Raw genomic sequence first — 15609 nt, 5'->3', positions numbered from 1 at the left:
AATGCTCTAATATTTAAGGAGCATTATTGTATATCGAAAAAAAAACAACTAATATTGCTTCATAAAAGTAAATTATTTAATTATAGTAAAATTAAGCAAATTGAAGTTACTTATAATGTTATGTTTACTTATTGTACATTTTTATTACAATATAATTTTTTAGTTTAGTTATAGAAATTTAGTCCGATAAAATTGTTTTCAATATTTAAAACATTTTAGTATAAAAATGTTTTAAAAATTCATATTGTTTATTTTACTCCAGAAGTAAAAATTATATAGGGGATATTTTTCGGTTCAGAAAGGGTATAGGTGCAGTGGCACGCGCCAACAGCGAAAAGAAAACAAAAGAAATCAAGTAAAGGAGTGAGAAGATGACTTGGTGCATTCTGTTAGAATGATTAAAAGGGAAGCATCAATTTTAATTGTGCGCAGCAGAGTAACTTCAATCACTTTTTTAAGTTAATATAATAAAGTCATGTAAGTACTATATTAAATTTAAGATGTTGTGCATTGATCTTAGTTTATGGGTTTCGTTAGCCGAAAGTGGATGATGTAATGTTTTGTGACAATAAAAATCCTGCAAAGGGTTAAACACAGCTCAAAAAGGTAAATATACAAATAAACAAATAAAACGCATTTTTTTAACATATGCCCATGAATTTTTTCAGGGGCGTTGGCCAAGGATTCGGAGGACCCAGACAAAGGTTTAAGGAAGGCGATGACCAATGTGAAAAGCAAATTAACGTAACATTAAACTAGGCTTACACTAACAATAATTGTCCTTTAACAGAAAACCTAAATAACACTATTTAATTAAAATGAATTAAAAAGTAAATAAAAATGTATGTATTTTAAATTCTATATTTTCATAAGTGAAAACTTATTGGAAATATTCTGATTTTCACAAGTGATTTCACGTGGGACGTGTCACCGGCACATGACAGGCCATACGAAAAATGAGTATAAGGAACAAGTAAAATCCCTTGGGACTTCAAAAAAATTTCATTTGAATTTTCACTTGTGAAAATGCGGACATCTATATGGAGCATCACTTACTGTGTTATTATTATTATTACTTATTACTTACTTTGTTATTATAACACTTTATACATCTACACATTGTATAAGAAGTTAACTCACCTTTTCCTTGTTCTGCGCACTTAGGGAAACACTGACAATGTACCTCTGACCGGCTTCACGATAAAACTCATGTGTCAATAAATCCATTAAAACGTTTGTAAGTGCAAGCGAGACAACATGATCGAAGTAGGCCAATTCGAATTTCGAATATATCTTTTTCGCTTCCACCCACGTGATTGATGTCGCCATATTGCTATATCCTCGCTTTTTCGATGTCAAAGAATTTTCGAAAAGAAAGAAATCGACAACTTGACATTTTTTGGTATCAATTTGACATTATGTAATGGTAAAAATTATATGTGTCTAAAAAACACAAATTTACCATGCGCATATCAAATTGATCCTGGCTCGTTTTTTTTTCTGTGTAATTGAAAACTCGAATCAGGATCTTGGGCAGGTTTCCTATTCAGAAGATTCGGTCGATCGCCTCCTTCGGCCTCCTTCAACCGGTTTCATCGTCGACCCAAAATAATGAGTTTAAGTTTGATGCGTGACGACGATGGCCACGCGTTACTAAACGTTTTATTTGATCTAGATTCTTAATTTTATACAAACATTATAAATTATATCAACATAAATATAAAAAAAAATTTTTTTTAATTGAGATCTGACTGACTGATACTTGTTTTTTATTTGTTAGATAACTTTATTTTGCTTTACAAATACTCTGCTCTGCGTTGTGTACCAACAGATGATGCACATCAAAGTCGTATAGCAACCAAATCTTTTGGACAAAAATAACAATAATAATAGGAAGATCTAGACTTTTAATAAGTGAAGTTGTGTATCTTTAAAATACGAACTTTCAGGTCGTTGTAACGGGCATCTATAATCAAAATAAAGATTTATGAAACGGATGGATTTAAAGCGCACGCAAAAATGTTCCTCGGCTTAGGATAAGGCGGTGTTCAGCCCACCCTTCCATCGGAAGTTCCACAACCGTTCTCCTTCCATCAGATTTCCCCTTCGCGGTGCGGTTTCACCTTACAACATTATAAAAATTTTATTAACCTTCTAACAAATTAAAATTCTCGGAAAACTATCATCGCCCAAAATGCAGAATAAAATCAATATTTGATATAATGGGACGGCATACAGATAATAAGTTGAGAAAATACCACGAATGTAATAAATAGCATAAATAACTTATACAAATAGTGGTGGGTGCAATAAATGTAAATATATTGGTCTTAATAAAAATGCGGCATTAGAGTTATACAATACAATAATGCTCCTAAAATATAAGGGCATTCACATTCACAACAATTATTCCGATAAAATTTTGGTCGCTAAGTGAAAAGACAAAAAAATTTGTTCCTGCGAGCGCCGAGTGCAAGCAGATTATAAGACAATTAAAGAGAGGGAATCTCCGAGTATTTGCCTCACTTTGTTGCACGACTGTTTTTGTCGGCAGTTTTCTACGTTGCGCCGACTTCTCTGCTGACGTCGGCAGCGGCACTGTGTTTTTGGCACTAAGTTCTTGGTACTTTGTTGTTGTTTTATCATATTTCCAATAGTTCTTTTTAGGGTATCTTGATCAACCTTTTTTCGGTAATTATTGTTTGTTTTGTTATTTGTTTCTTTTCTACAGGCAACAAATTAAAATCAATTCTTTTTTATTGATTTTTGTTAGCTAAAAATTGGTCCAAAATTTCTTAGACATGTCTGTTATATATTGAAGTCGAACCTAATCAAATAATAATTGTATTGCTCATAATGATTTAAGGTACTATTTTAAGAAACGAGAAATTACCCGTATTATTACAAAATTGAACATTTTAGGCCATATATGCACAAAAAAAAATTGGGTATTTAAAAAAATGTTAAATTTTTACTCATGATATAAATACAACTTATTTATTTAAGTTTATCTCCCAAATAATATTCTATCTCCTTAAAAAAAAAACACTTTTATTTTGTCCGCGGAATCGACCCGGGGTCTACCGAGCGAGAGTCCAATGCGTTACTTATAACTTGAACTTATATGCTCATGCGTACAGGGTGCGATTGCCCAATGGGTAAGGCGTCTGCCTCTGATGAGAGAGGAACCCGGTTCGCCCCGCTAGGGCCAGAGAAAGTCGAAAGTTTTTAGGAAACACTAAACATTTCCTTAGAAATTTTCACTATAATTATTGTATACTTCGAACCCCGAGAACAAAAAAAGTGCCGGGACGCACCACTTATTATCCCCTTGAGCAAAGTCTATATGATTTTTATAACATTTGCAAAATGCTTTTGTAAGGTCCAACAAATTTTTTTGTACTATATATACAAGTTTATGGATCCGATTACCTAAAATCTACGCAAAAATCTTAAATTTTAGGCCATTTAACCCCAAAAATGTTAGGTCAAGGAATCCTACATTTTAGGCCATACATGGATTTAGCTCCACTTTCAGGCCAATTTTACCTAAGTTCTTGGGCATTTAGGTAATTATACCCGTTACTCGTAGAGTAAAAGGGTATACTAGAGATTCGTCGGAAAGTATGTAACAGGCAGAAGGAAGCGTTTCCGACCTCATAAAGTATATATATTCTTGATCAGGATCACTAGCCGAGTCGATCTAGCCATGTCCGTCTGTCTGTCCGGATGAACGCTGAGATCTCAAAAACTATAAGAGCTAGGCTATTGGCGTGCAGATTCCTGAGCTTCTTACGCAGCGCAAGTTTGTTTCAGCAATGTGCCACGCTCACTCTAACGCCCACAAACCCTCCAAAACGGTGGGTCCTGCAGTTTTGATGATAGAATACAAATTTTAGCTGAAATGTATTGGTCTTGTCAAAACCTATCGATTGAACCAAAAAAAAAATTGACACGCTCACTCTAACGCCAATAACGCTTAAATCTGTCTATCACCGGTAGCTGGCGCATTTCAATCTCGCTTTGCTGCCTGCTCTCCATTTCCCTTTGGTCCCATTAGCTGAGTAACGGGTATCTGATAGTCGAGGTACTCGACTATAGCGTTCTACCTTGTTTTTTTTTATGGATGTACTCTGTAAATATATATATAGTAAATACTTTATCAACTTATATATACCAATTTTGTAGGACATCTTAGAAACCTTAAATGAATTGAAGCCTGTGATTAGTTAAAAAAAAATTGAAAATATATGTACTGGATTTGAGTATAAGATCACTGGATGTAAGCTGAAAAAGACGCTATACGGAACTAAAATAGATGTTTGGATATTTCTATTTAAAGTTATGTGAACAAATTTTTTACAAAGACACCTTTTAGCAAATCAACTCAGAATGGGTTAACTCATAGGCTCATATCTCCATCTCCCTTTGGATTCTTTAGCTGAGTAACGGGTATCTGATAGTCGAGGTACTCGACTATAGCGTTCCTTGTTTCTCTTTACTTTTATTTATTTTATTTTATTTTTTCATCATACCATAATGTCCGTAAGTATTAGAAAAACATACCTGCAATGGTTGTTTGTTAAATATATATTTATTAGCGTTATATTTTTAAAATTTTATACATTTATTTTTCTGCGGTATTATCTGTATGAATCGAAATTCTGCTGACCTACGACTATCAAAAGAAAATGCAAATGGATGGTACTATGGAAAATATCGATTGTTGGACTCTAGTGACCGCCATCGATGATTTTTAGACTATCACGATAATTCCCATCACTTGAATTTCAAAGAAATACGATGGCACGCAGATTTTACATATTGAAATATTAAATATAAGTTAAATTATGTCGGCCAGATTTGTTCTTTTGCCCCACCGCCTCCGCGGTGTGTCGATGTCTGCCTGCAGGTCGAACCTCCACAATAATTAACCTTTTTGCGATTTTAATTGTTATTATTATACAATTGATATTGTTATTTATTTATCTTCCTAGCGCTAAAGCTAACAATTTAACTTAAATATAAAGCACTAGCCACAAGTAAAAATTTACAATCTTAGAGAAAGTTTTACAAAATTACTTTAACATATGCGTTTTGATTATTTTATAAGTAATGGTTATCAATAGTACAATTTTCAATTCTTGTCTAGTATAATGTTGCATTTATAATTAGTTGTGTGTTAGTTATTTTTGAGCTTTAATAATAATTCATTCCGAAACTGTCTAGCACTTCTTGTATTCTTTAAACTGTGTGGTAAATTATTCCAAGGCTTAACAGCCCAAGCAAAGAAGTGATTTTCGCTCGAGGAGTAGTGGTTTCTTGTTGGTATTATATTATTAGTTATGGTTGACAGTGCAAAGTTGAAGAACGAAAACAAGTAACTCGGGTCCTTGGTCGTGACTATTTTGTGGAGCAGAATCAGTGTCCTAAATTCGACTAATGTGGAAAAGTCTAGTCCAAAGATTTAGCATGACTCAAAATTAAATCGTGTGACTTAATATTGAAAATAAATGTTGTTGTATGCTACGGTCAATTTATTCCTACTTATTGAGTCACACTTTCCAAAAATTTCAACGCAGTATAATAATGATGGGATTATTATCCACTTTGCTAATGCCATTTTACTATGGGTTGGTAAAATATTCTGGATCAGTTTTATTTGCCGTAGTTGACAATACGTCTTACCAACAATATAATTAATATGGTTCGACCACGAAAGAGTACTGTTAAACACAGTTCCAAGGTTATTTACTTGACTTTTACATATTCAATCTCATCAGTATCAACCCTGAGCCATTGCATTGGTGCGCTTATTTCTGTTTTAAAAATAATCAAACCTTATTTATATTTTTATTTATATTTTTTTGGATTTATTTGAAGAGCATTATTCCTTGCCCAATTGCTGACTAGTTTAAGTTCACTATTAATGACATCAATACATTCAGATATACAGCTATAGGGAGGACTTACATATATTTGCATATCGTCAGCATACATGTGCACTTCACAATTAGACAAGACATATGGAAGATCATTCACATATATCGAAAACAGTAATGGTCCAAGGACCGACCCTTGGGGAACACCACGCTTGGGTACGAGTATGTTATTATAAAGGTTGTAGCTGGGTTTGAAAAATTATATAGTTTTTCTAACTTAGTGCACAAAACAAAATGGTCGACAGTGTCTAGTTTCTAAAATTGCTCCATTTTCTTAAGATAATTTTGCTCAGGAACTAGCCTGTTATATTGGTTTTCACCCCTTTACCCACAATGTTTAGATATAAGCGATACCATCGCGAAAGTATCGATATTTACTCCTCAAACAATCTATTTAATCCTAAACTATATGCTACCACCGATGTGTTTGGAGCTCTAGATCTGAAGTGTCGGTTCTCGCGAATATTAGAGCGGGATACTTTTAGATAGTAATGGGTAACTGGTCGAAGAGAAAAGTCTTAAAAAAATAAATTGTGTCCTTGAATACTTAAAAAGCAAATGTTGAATTTGAAAAGTGTTCATTTTAAAAAGTCCGAATATTTTTGTGCCTGTCAATATGAATCATTTAGTCGTACTCACCGTATACCAAACAAGTAATTGCTTCAGCGAGTGGCTCCAAAAATCTTTCCTCGATTCTTCTGGTACCTTCAGAGATTAAGGTTGAACATACAGTTGAATTTGATTGATCAGCACTTAGGTCAAAGGCTAATAAAAAACTTTGTGAATCAAACACTTCCTTGGTAATTTGTAGTCCACGATCGCAATGTATAATTCCACATGATCTGAAAAGCATATTATAACCTCTTGAGTTTTGGACCTTTTCAGCGTTCGAGTAATCGAATTCCAGAGCCTAAGAAGGTCTTGAATTCCATTAACCAATTGGTTAATCCGTTGAATTACAAAATGTTCAAAGTAAAATGGGTCTAAAACTCGGTTACCAGAGTATGAGCGGTTCTTAAGGTATTTTTTATGAGTTTTTTGTAAATAATCAAACAGTCATCGTGGCACTGCTTATGTGTATAAAGGTAGTTCAAACAAGGAAGAACGCTGTAGTCGAGTATAGGCTAAAGCTCGTAACTCTTGTCCGAATTCAAAAAACAAAAATTATTTGCTTTTGTTATAAGTTTATCTTCTAGTTGAACTTCACACCCCCGAAAGAAATGATGGCATAAAATCTTTGGAACTTAGAGTTCGAGTTCAAACTTAAAATGGTAAAGTATTTTTTTATAGCAAGAAACATTTTTAATAAAAAATTTCGATATATCCCCCTAAACCATACAAAGATACAGAAAATTTGGTATTTGACCAATATCTGCGTTATCTATCGACGGTGTATTGTTGCCCGGATAAAGATATGACTTCAACTTTTCTGAATGGGTACGAAGCATTTTTGTTTGTAAGACTGACGATGAGCCAATAAAATGTTATATGATTCATAACAAGTTTTTGCTTCCAGTATTTTTATACCCTTGCAGAGGGTATATTGATTTCAGTCAGAAGTTTGCAACGCAGTGAAGGAGACGTTTCCGACCCCATAAAGTATATATATTCTTGATCAGCATGACTAGACGAGTCGATCTAGCCATGTCCATCTGTCCGTCTGTCCGTCTGTCCGTCCGTTTCTACGCAAACTAGTCTCTCAGTTTTAAAGCTGTCGGGCTGAAACTTTCCCAAAAGTCTTATATCTTTTGCAGGTAGTATATAAGTCGGAACCAGCCGGATCGAACAACTATATCATATAGCTCCCATAGGAATAATCGGACAACAAAATTTAAAAAAATTATATCTTTGGTGTTTTTTAGCATATAACCTCCTAAGCTTGGAAATAACATTTTTTAATTAGTTTTGAATTTTAAATTAAATTTTATGGAAATCGGACGACTATATCATATAGCTGCCATAGGAACGATCGGAAAATTGATGGAAAAATAATATGAAACAAATTCTAGCTTCGGTGTTTTTTAACATATAACCTCCTACGCTTGTAAATAACATTTTTTAATTAGTTCTGAATTTCGAATTTAGTTTTATCAAAATCGGACGACTATATCATATAGCTGCCATAGGAACGATTGGAAAATTGGTAGGAAAATAACATGAAACAAATTATAGCTTCGGTGTTTTTTAACATATAACCTCCTACGCTTGTAAATAACATTTTTTAATTAGTTCTGAATTTCGAATTTAATTTTATCAAAATCGGACGACTATATCATATAGCTGCCATAGGAACGATCGGAAAATTGGTAGGAAAATAATATGAAACAAATTATACCTTCGGTGTTCTTTGACATATTATCTTATACTATTTGGAATATCATTTTTTGTGTTTTCAAATTTAATAATTATAGCTGCAAGGGTATATAAGCTTCGGCTAGCCGAAGCTAACTTTCTTTCTTGTTAATTTTGATTCGGTACCGGATTGTTAACTAGCTTGATTTGATTAAAAATATCTCCATAAATTTTTCAGAATTACTTTACCTTATTACTGTTATGGAATATATTTTTATGGGTTTCATTCCCTACTGTTATTCTTCATTTAAAATTTGGGAAATAGCCTTGGGAGGCTAAGTGACTATCGGAGGTATTAAACTGTTTGCAAATACGCTCTATAATGATAATTATTATCACTCTGCGATACCAATATATTATTTCAAAACACTGATGAACTTCTTGATATATAATGTAGAATATTGTTTACAGCACCGACAGCATTTCCCTCAATGCCGTTTTAATCATTTTTCTAAGTTTCTCTACAAGTCGTAAATAAACTCTTGATAAATCTCGATACGTTTACCATTTCCCAAGCAAGCAAATTCAATTGAAGAGACGCCGTTGAAGGTAGAAATTGGACTTCTTCAGTTCTTAGAATAGAACTTTGCGTGGGCTATGCCGCAAACAAATATAATTTCCTTTTCATACATTCGATACGCGTACTCATTTTGCTTTAGAAAAAATATCTCTAATATTTTATTTCCTTGTGGATTTTTTTTATGATGCATCCGTTGTCGTTGAAATGTTAAATGAGGTCTTCTTTTCTAGTACCTAGCTTTTTATTTTTTTTCACTTCCATTTTGAAAGCGTATAATTTTATAAAGTGCTTTATTTTACAGATTTTGTAAAATAATTTTACTCTGTTTTCGAATTACATTTCTTAAAGGCTTTCTTCCAAAGTCATTAACTACAGCTTTAACCGTCCAGAACCGTTTAATGTAAATAAATAGACTCCTCGTTCTTGTTGCAATATTTCGGGTGATGCGTAAATACTTCCGACTTTGCTTCCTGATAAGATTAGCTGTTTTGGTTATAAATAAATAATAGTTAATAATATAACAATATTTATATTATTGACCTTCGTCTTCTTCTAAAGTGAAGAGTATCGAAAATCGAAACAGCTGAAGTTTCAAATTGTACCATGGGAATCAGTAATTTGCATTGAGATTTCATTTGGTGACCATATATGCAAAGGACAATATTCAATATTTTTAAAAATTTAATTTTTTTCATTATTTATTTATTTATTTATTTATTTATTTCGCCAACAGTTGGTACCTTAACTGGCTACTTGTATATTACTAAACTAAATACTAAGGGACGAAAGGTAATTGTAAAGGGTTTTCTTAATTAATTCCCTAGGAGAGCATGGGTCCAGCCGCATGTGAGATGGAAGTTTGTTCCAGTAGAACAAGGCTCTACACAGAGGCTCATTAAAAGCATAGTTAGCTCTATATGCCGGAATAAAAAAAGGTTCAAATGACCTTAAAGACCTACCAGGTACGGAAAAGCCTATGCTACTCAGCAATGCAGGGCAGTCTATTTTGGAGGACAGCAGGTCACAAATAAAAACTAGTGCGCTAGTTGTTCTACGATCTTGTAGGGAAGAAAGGTGCACAAGACGACATTTCGCAGAGTAAGAGGGAACCGGGTCATTAAAGTTTAGAGAAAGAAGGGCAAAAGATAGGAATTTTTTTTGAACACGCTCAATACGATTGATGTGTGTAGTTCCAGTCGGACTCCAGACAAACGAAGCATATTCCAATCTGGACCTAATGAACGAAGAAAATAGGCTTAGTTTCGTGTACGGATCTTTAAATTGCGTGGAATTTCGTTTTACAAAACCATACATAGCGTATGCCTTTGGAATTATGTAGTTTATGTGATCCATGAAAGTAAATTTGGTATCAAACATAACTCCTAGGTCCAGTGATTCATTTCTTAAGGAAAGAACATGGGAACTAATGGAATAAGAGCTAAGGACATTAATTAATCGTTTGCTGTACCTAACGTAGAAACATTTTGACACGTTCAGAGGCAACTTATTACGAGAACACCAATTTCCCACTTTTACTAGGTCATTTTGAAGAAGTTCACTATCGGAGATTGAATTCACAGACCTAAATATTTTAAGATCGTCCGCAAACAACAGGAATTCAGAATTTGTTATGCAATAGCTTAAATCATTAATGAAGATGATGAATAGAAACGGACCCAATGCACTTCCCTGAGGAAGGCCAGAAGTAGCCACATACGGGTTTGAGAAAACACCATTGCACTCTACTCTATAAATCCGCCTATCTAAATAAGATTTAAACCAATTTAATATTGATGAATGAAATCCCAATTTCTGCAATTTTGCCAATAAAGCATTATGGGAGACTTTGTCAAATGCTTTGGCGAAGTCGGTGTAGACTACATCAACTTGATGATGACTGATAAACGAGTGGATGCAAAAAAGATTAAACGTAGCTAAGTTAGTGGTAGTTGACCTTCCAGGCATAAAACCATGTTGGTTAGGACTGATGATCCGACCAGCAAGAAAAGTTAGCTGCTTAGCTACAATTCGTTCAAACATTTTTGAAACATTACTTAGCTTTGCAATTGGCCTATAATTTGAAACAATGTTTTTGTAACCCGACTTGAATATAGGAGAAACTGTGGCAAGTTTCCATCTATGCGCAAATACGCCAGTGGAAAGAGACTTGTTGAAGATCATTTTTAGGGGCTCACAAAGAACACCTATACAGTTTTTCAAAATAAATGGAGAAAGGCCATCGCAGTCTAATTTTCCTGAGTCGTTAAAACTCTCAGCCGCCATATGACAGTCCAAATCAGTAACATCTAAGCATCCAATATTTAGCATCGTGGCAATGGCACCGAGTGAATCATCGTCATTCCACAGCGAGCTCGGTTCAAAGTTAGATACAAAGTACTTAGCAAATAGATTAGCGACCCCAATATCAGAAGAAGCTGAAAGACTTTCATATGACATATGGGAAGGAAAGTAGGAGGTTGTACGTTTAGAATTGATAAAGTGCCAGAATGACTTAGGATTGGTAATTAGTTTACACTCTATATCAGCAATATATTGGCTGTATAAGAATTTATTGAGGAACTCAAACTCACGCTTATGTTGTTTGTACCGATCAAAGTCGGCAGCTTCACCGCTTTCTATGTAGCGCTTATAGAATTTATTTCGGAGATTTTTGTATTTTTTTAGTCCTTGTGTGTACCATGGTAGTCTATAAGAACTTTGAACTCTAGTTTTAGCATATCTGCCTATAATAGTAGAGAGAAAAGATATGAAAACTTCATAGGTTGTATTCACATCCGCATGCGAGAGGACTTCCGCCCATCTGATATTAGAAATATCACTACGGATAGAATCTAAACTGCTAGAATTAATATAGGTAAGAGGCAAGCGAGAATTATTTGGTGAGAAAATATAACAAGTAATTAAGATTAATAGGGGCTTGTGATGAGCATCACACGCGGCTAGCGGATTATCGCTGCAGCATAGAGTAAGGCATAAATCAGGGTGTACAAAAATTAGATCTAGAAGCTTATTTAAGTTATTAAAAACATGGTTAATCTGGACTAATCCCATACTAAGAAGCTCATCGATGACTAAGATTTCATGAGGAAGATGCAGATTACTGGGAACCATTGATGAAGACTCAAGATCATGAGCCCACACGAGCGAAGATAGGTTGAAGTCGCCCAAAACACATATATATTGGCCATCTTCCAGCTCCTGGTATAGGTGGGCAATGTTGTCAACATGCGCTTTATATAAATCAAAACTGCTGCTTGGGGGTATGTATGATACTGTCAGGAAAATTGTTTCCGTAGGACCAGCGAGAGATACACAGAGTTGGTCGAGCAGAGAATCCTCGTTCTGGAGACAAATAGCAATGCAACGCAGCTCACGCCGCACAGCAATTAAAACTCCGCCACCTCTGGAGCATCGTGTTTTAACGGAATCTCGATCCTTACGGAACACATGATAAAGATTTGTATCGAAGAATTCATTATCGAAGAAATCCATGTTGAGCCAGGTTTCAACAAAAATGATGACGTCATGATCACCATGAGACGTTGCCTGGAAAAGGGATTGAGCTTTCGTACGCATACCACCGATATTTTGAAAATAAATATTGAAATTTGTATTGTTAGCGCATATCCGGTCATCCATGGTCATGCTATCAATAACTGGTCCAGCATCATGGCCCGAATCCGTAAGAGGCCTCGCTGGGATTTTATCATAATTAATAAAATTATTTGTAAGAACCTTCAGTAAAGTAGTGGTACGGATACGAATAGGCTGGTGATCGGCGCTCCAAATATTAGGTGGGCAGTCAATATTAGCATTCAAGATATAACTGCACGCAGGTGAATCCACTCCTGGTAATAATGAGCGAGAACGTTCTACAGCAGCCGCAGTCCATTGTTGTTGTTGATGGCGAAAGCATCTCCAAAGAGCACCTTCAGAGAGAGCACTCTTAGAGAGTTGTTGTAGAAAGTCGAACGTCAGAAAGGTAGAGACGGAGAGCGCATAACTATTAGGCGATGAAGAGTGAGAATCCACCCGATTTTCTAGGTACTTCCGGAGAGAGACGCAAGATGATGAGAGCGCAACTCCGAGGAGCGCGCCGATATTAGAGCCAGGCGGACGGCGAATGTCGCGCACAGCGGACAACAAAAGCTCCAGCTGATGTTGTTGACGGTGCAACGGGAGAGAGGCGCAAGATGATGAGAGCGCAACTCCGAGGAGCGTGCCGATATTAGAACCAGGTGGACTGCGAACGTCTCGCAAAGCAAACAACAAAAGCTCCGGCTGATGTTGTTGATGAAGCATCAGGAGAGCCACGGAAAGTGATGTGAGCGCAACTCCGAGGAGCGTGCCGATATTCAAGCCAGGCGGACGGCGAATGTCGCACAAAGTGGACAACAAAAGCTCCGGCTGATGTTGTTGATGGTGCGTTAGGAGAGAGTCAGAAGATGAAGAGAGCGCAGTGAGAAACGCAAGCAGCTGCCGATGTTGTTGCGAAAACGACTCCGACAAATGAGGAAAGGCTTGCAGACGATGTCCCGCAAAAGTATCGACGCCAGTGGCGTCGAACACTAGGGGTTTTTTGACGGCTGACTTGATGATGAAGTTGGCCCAGGCTCCGGCAAATTAGATAAAATTCCATCCCCTACCACAGTGGCCCGCTCTCTATGAATAAATCTTTTGACTTTAACTGAGTTCGGCCAGAAATCGTTTTTGAAGACTATATCGTAAAGCTGATCAGGGATACCAAGCTTGAAATTTACAATTTTTAAAGTTTGAACGTCGACATCTTTTTTTACAAGCTTTGCACAAGTGAGAGAACTAGCATCCACCTTAAGCTTGGTGGACACATATTTTAAAACAGCATTCGGCTCTGTATCAGTTGCAAACTTTCCGACATGCAAAAATTTCTTGGTCGGCAAAACATGAAGGTCTTCAGCATTAGGAGCCACTCCAACAACATGTTTATTGGGCTTGTTGTTGATCCTTCTCCTCTTATTTCGTACTTGTATGAAATTTCCTCTCTCCATATCCAGAGCATGATTAGAAGGGTCAACGACCGCGGAAGCCGTAGCAGCAGCAGCCGCATATGACAGGGGAGCTGCAGCTACGTTGGTAGGCCTCGGTAGACGAGGTTTCGGATTTACATTCTGATGCAATGCATCATCTTTAGGGGGGAACGCCTCCATGAATTTATTTTGAAGGCCCTGATATAAGCACTCCAGGGCTTTCAATTTTTCATCGAATTCATCTATTTTAGAATGCGAATCATTCGCAACCACACAGCTATCACATTGCCATAGTATATTTGGATTTAATAAGAGTTTGAGCACATCATCCGGTAGGGCTACGCAAGAAGTATGATAGGCGCGACGGCACAAAGAAGAGCAGCGAACAGCATCCGAAGCGCGAAGCTGGGCCAATGTAACATCGGTTTTGCACTCGGGACAGCGGGGAAGTAACATAGCGAGAATTTAAGCACGTCTGGACGCAAAGAAAGCTAGATGACGACTGACTTATAATGCATTACACGAAGGCATCGAGGTCTTTTACTATCTACTGACCTTGGCTTGATTATGTCAGTGTAAAAATAAATCAATCCAATTTCATACAATTTATACCTAAATGTTTTTACATTTACTAGACTAACAAATTTGGTTAATTTGAAGAAATTTTATCCTGGTCGGGTGGTCATTGTACATCGATTCTGTACCAACACACCGCCCTCTCATTAAAGGCTCTTATTAAGGCTTAATTTAGTCGCCAAATTGAATAATCTTTTCGAGTGTGTTTATCTCAAACAAACGGCCCCTGCAAGTTGCTCCAACCACCTAGAAGCCAGCCACAACGCCCCGCTGCCCCAGCAAGTCGCCGACGCCGCACTTCACCAACGACGCCACGGGTCGCCTGCAGCCCTCAATATTTTGGTCGTACGGAAATTTGACTAGATAAGTATTTTCTCTTCGTATTAATTGCCGATCTGCAGTTGGCCACTCGAAAATACAATTCGTTTGACTTTCTGAACGATTTGTCTAAAATCCATGTCCGATTAAATCCGACAACGTCAATTAATAAATTACTTCGCCATTTTCCCTTTGCTACTATATTGCCTATCTTCCGGCTCTCTTTTGGATTGATGTACGACAAATTTCATTGCATTTGGCCGTACATACATACATTATTACAAAATTGTTACATCCATACATGCACTTACATACATACATATATAAAATCGAAGAAAAAATTACAAGCATCAAAAATGTTGTGCAAGTATATGCCAAGCATACAGAATTATATGATATTCTGTTTTCTACCCCTTAGGGCCCCCAAAAATGTCCTAACATATTTTGATTGTATGTATAACCGCTGTTGCATAAATATTTGCACGTAACTTTTTCCCCAAATTCAGTTCACACGAAAATGAAAACATCCATCACAACACATACAAAATACATACAAAACAAGGAAGAACGCTATAGTCAAGTACCTCGACTATCAGATACCCGGTATTCAGCTAATGCGACCAAAGGGAAATGGAGATATGCAAGCAGCACAGCGAGACTGAAACCTACCCCTGATCTCAATATATGGTTAAGTGGGCGGTAGACAGATTTAAGTGTTATGGGCGTTAGAGTGAAAATTGTAGGCGCCACAGGTCTGGGGGGCTTGTGGGCGTTCGAGTGGGCGTGGCAAACTTTATTTTGGATCAATCGATACAAATTGACAAGACTAATAAATTTCAGTTAAAACTTTTTATCTAGCATATAAATTGAGGGC

The 15609-nt window shown here is 36.2% G+C and overlaps 1 long non-coding RNA gene across 1 annotated transcript; it reads left to right on the top strand.

Moving 5' to 3' along the window:
• The first annotated feature begins 221 nt into the window (after positions 1 to 221).
• Positions 222 to 789, top strand: LOC139352933 (uncharacterized). The gene is made up of 3 exons (XR_011603979.1): positions 222 to 477; positions 538 to 606; positions 669 to 789. It is a non-coding gene; the product is annotated as an uncharacterized lncRNA (long non-coding RNA).
• Positions 790 to 15609: the final 14820 nt, after the last annotated feature.

The sequence above is a fragment of the Drosophila suzukii genome, chromosome 3 (genome assembly GCF_043229965.1).
Source record: "Drosophila suzukii chromosome 3, CBGP_Dsuzu_IsoJpt1.0, whole genome shotgun sequence".
Classification (NCBI taxonomy): domain Eukaryota; kingdom Metazoa; phylum Arthropoda; class Insecta; order Diptera; family Drosophilidae; genus Drosophila; species Drosophila suzukii.
The sequence above is the reverse complement of the archived record's forward strand: the minus strand, read 5'-3'. Positions and strand labels throughout refer to the sequence as shown.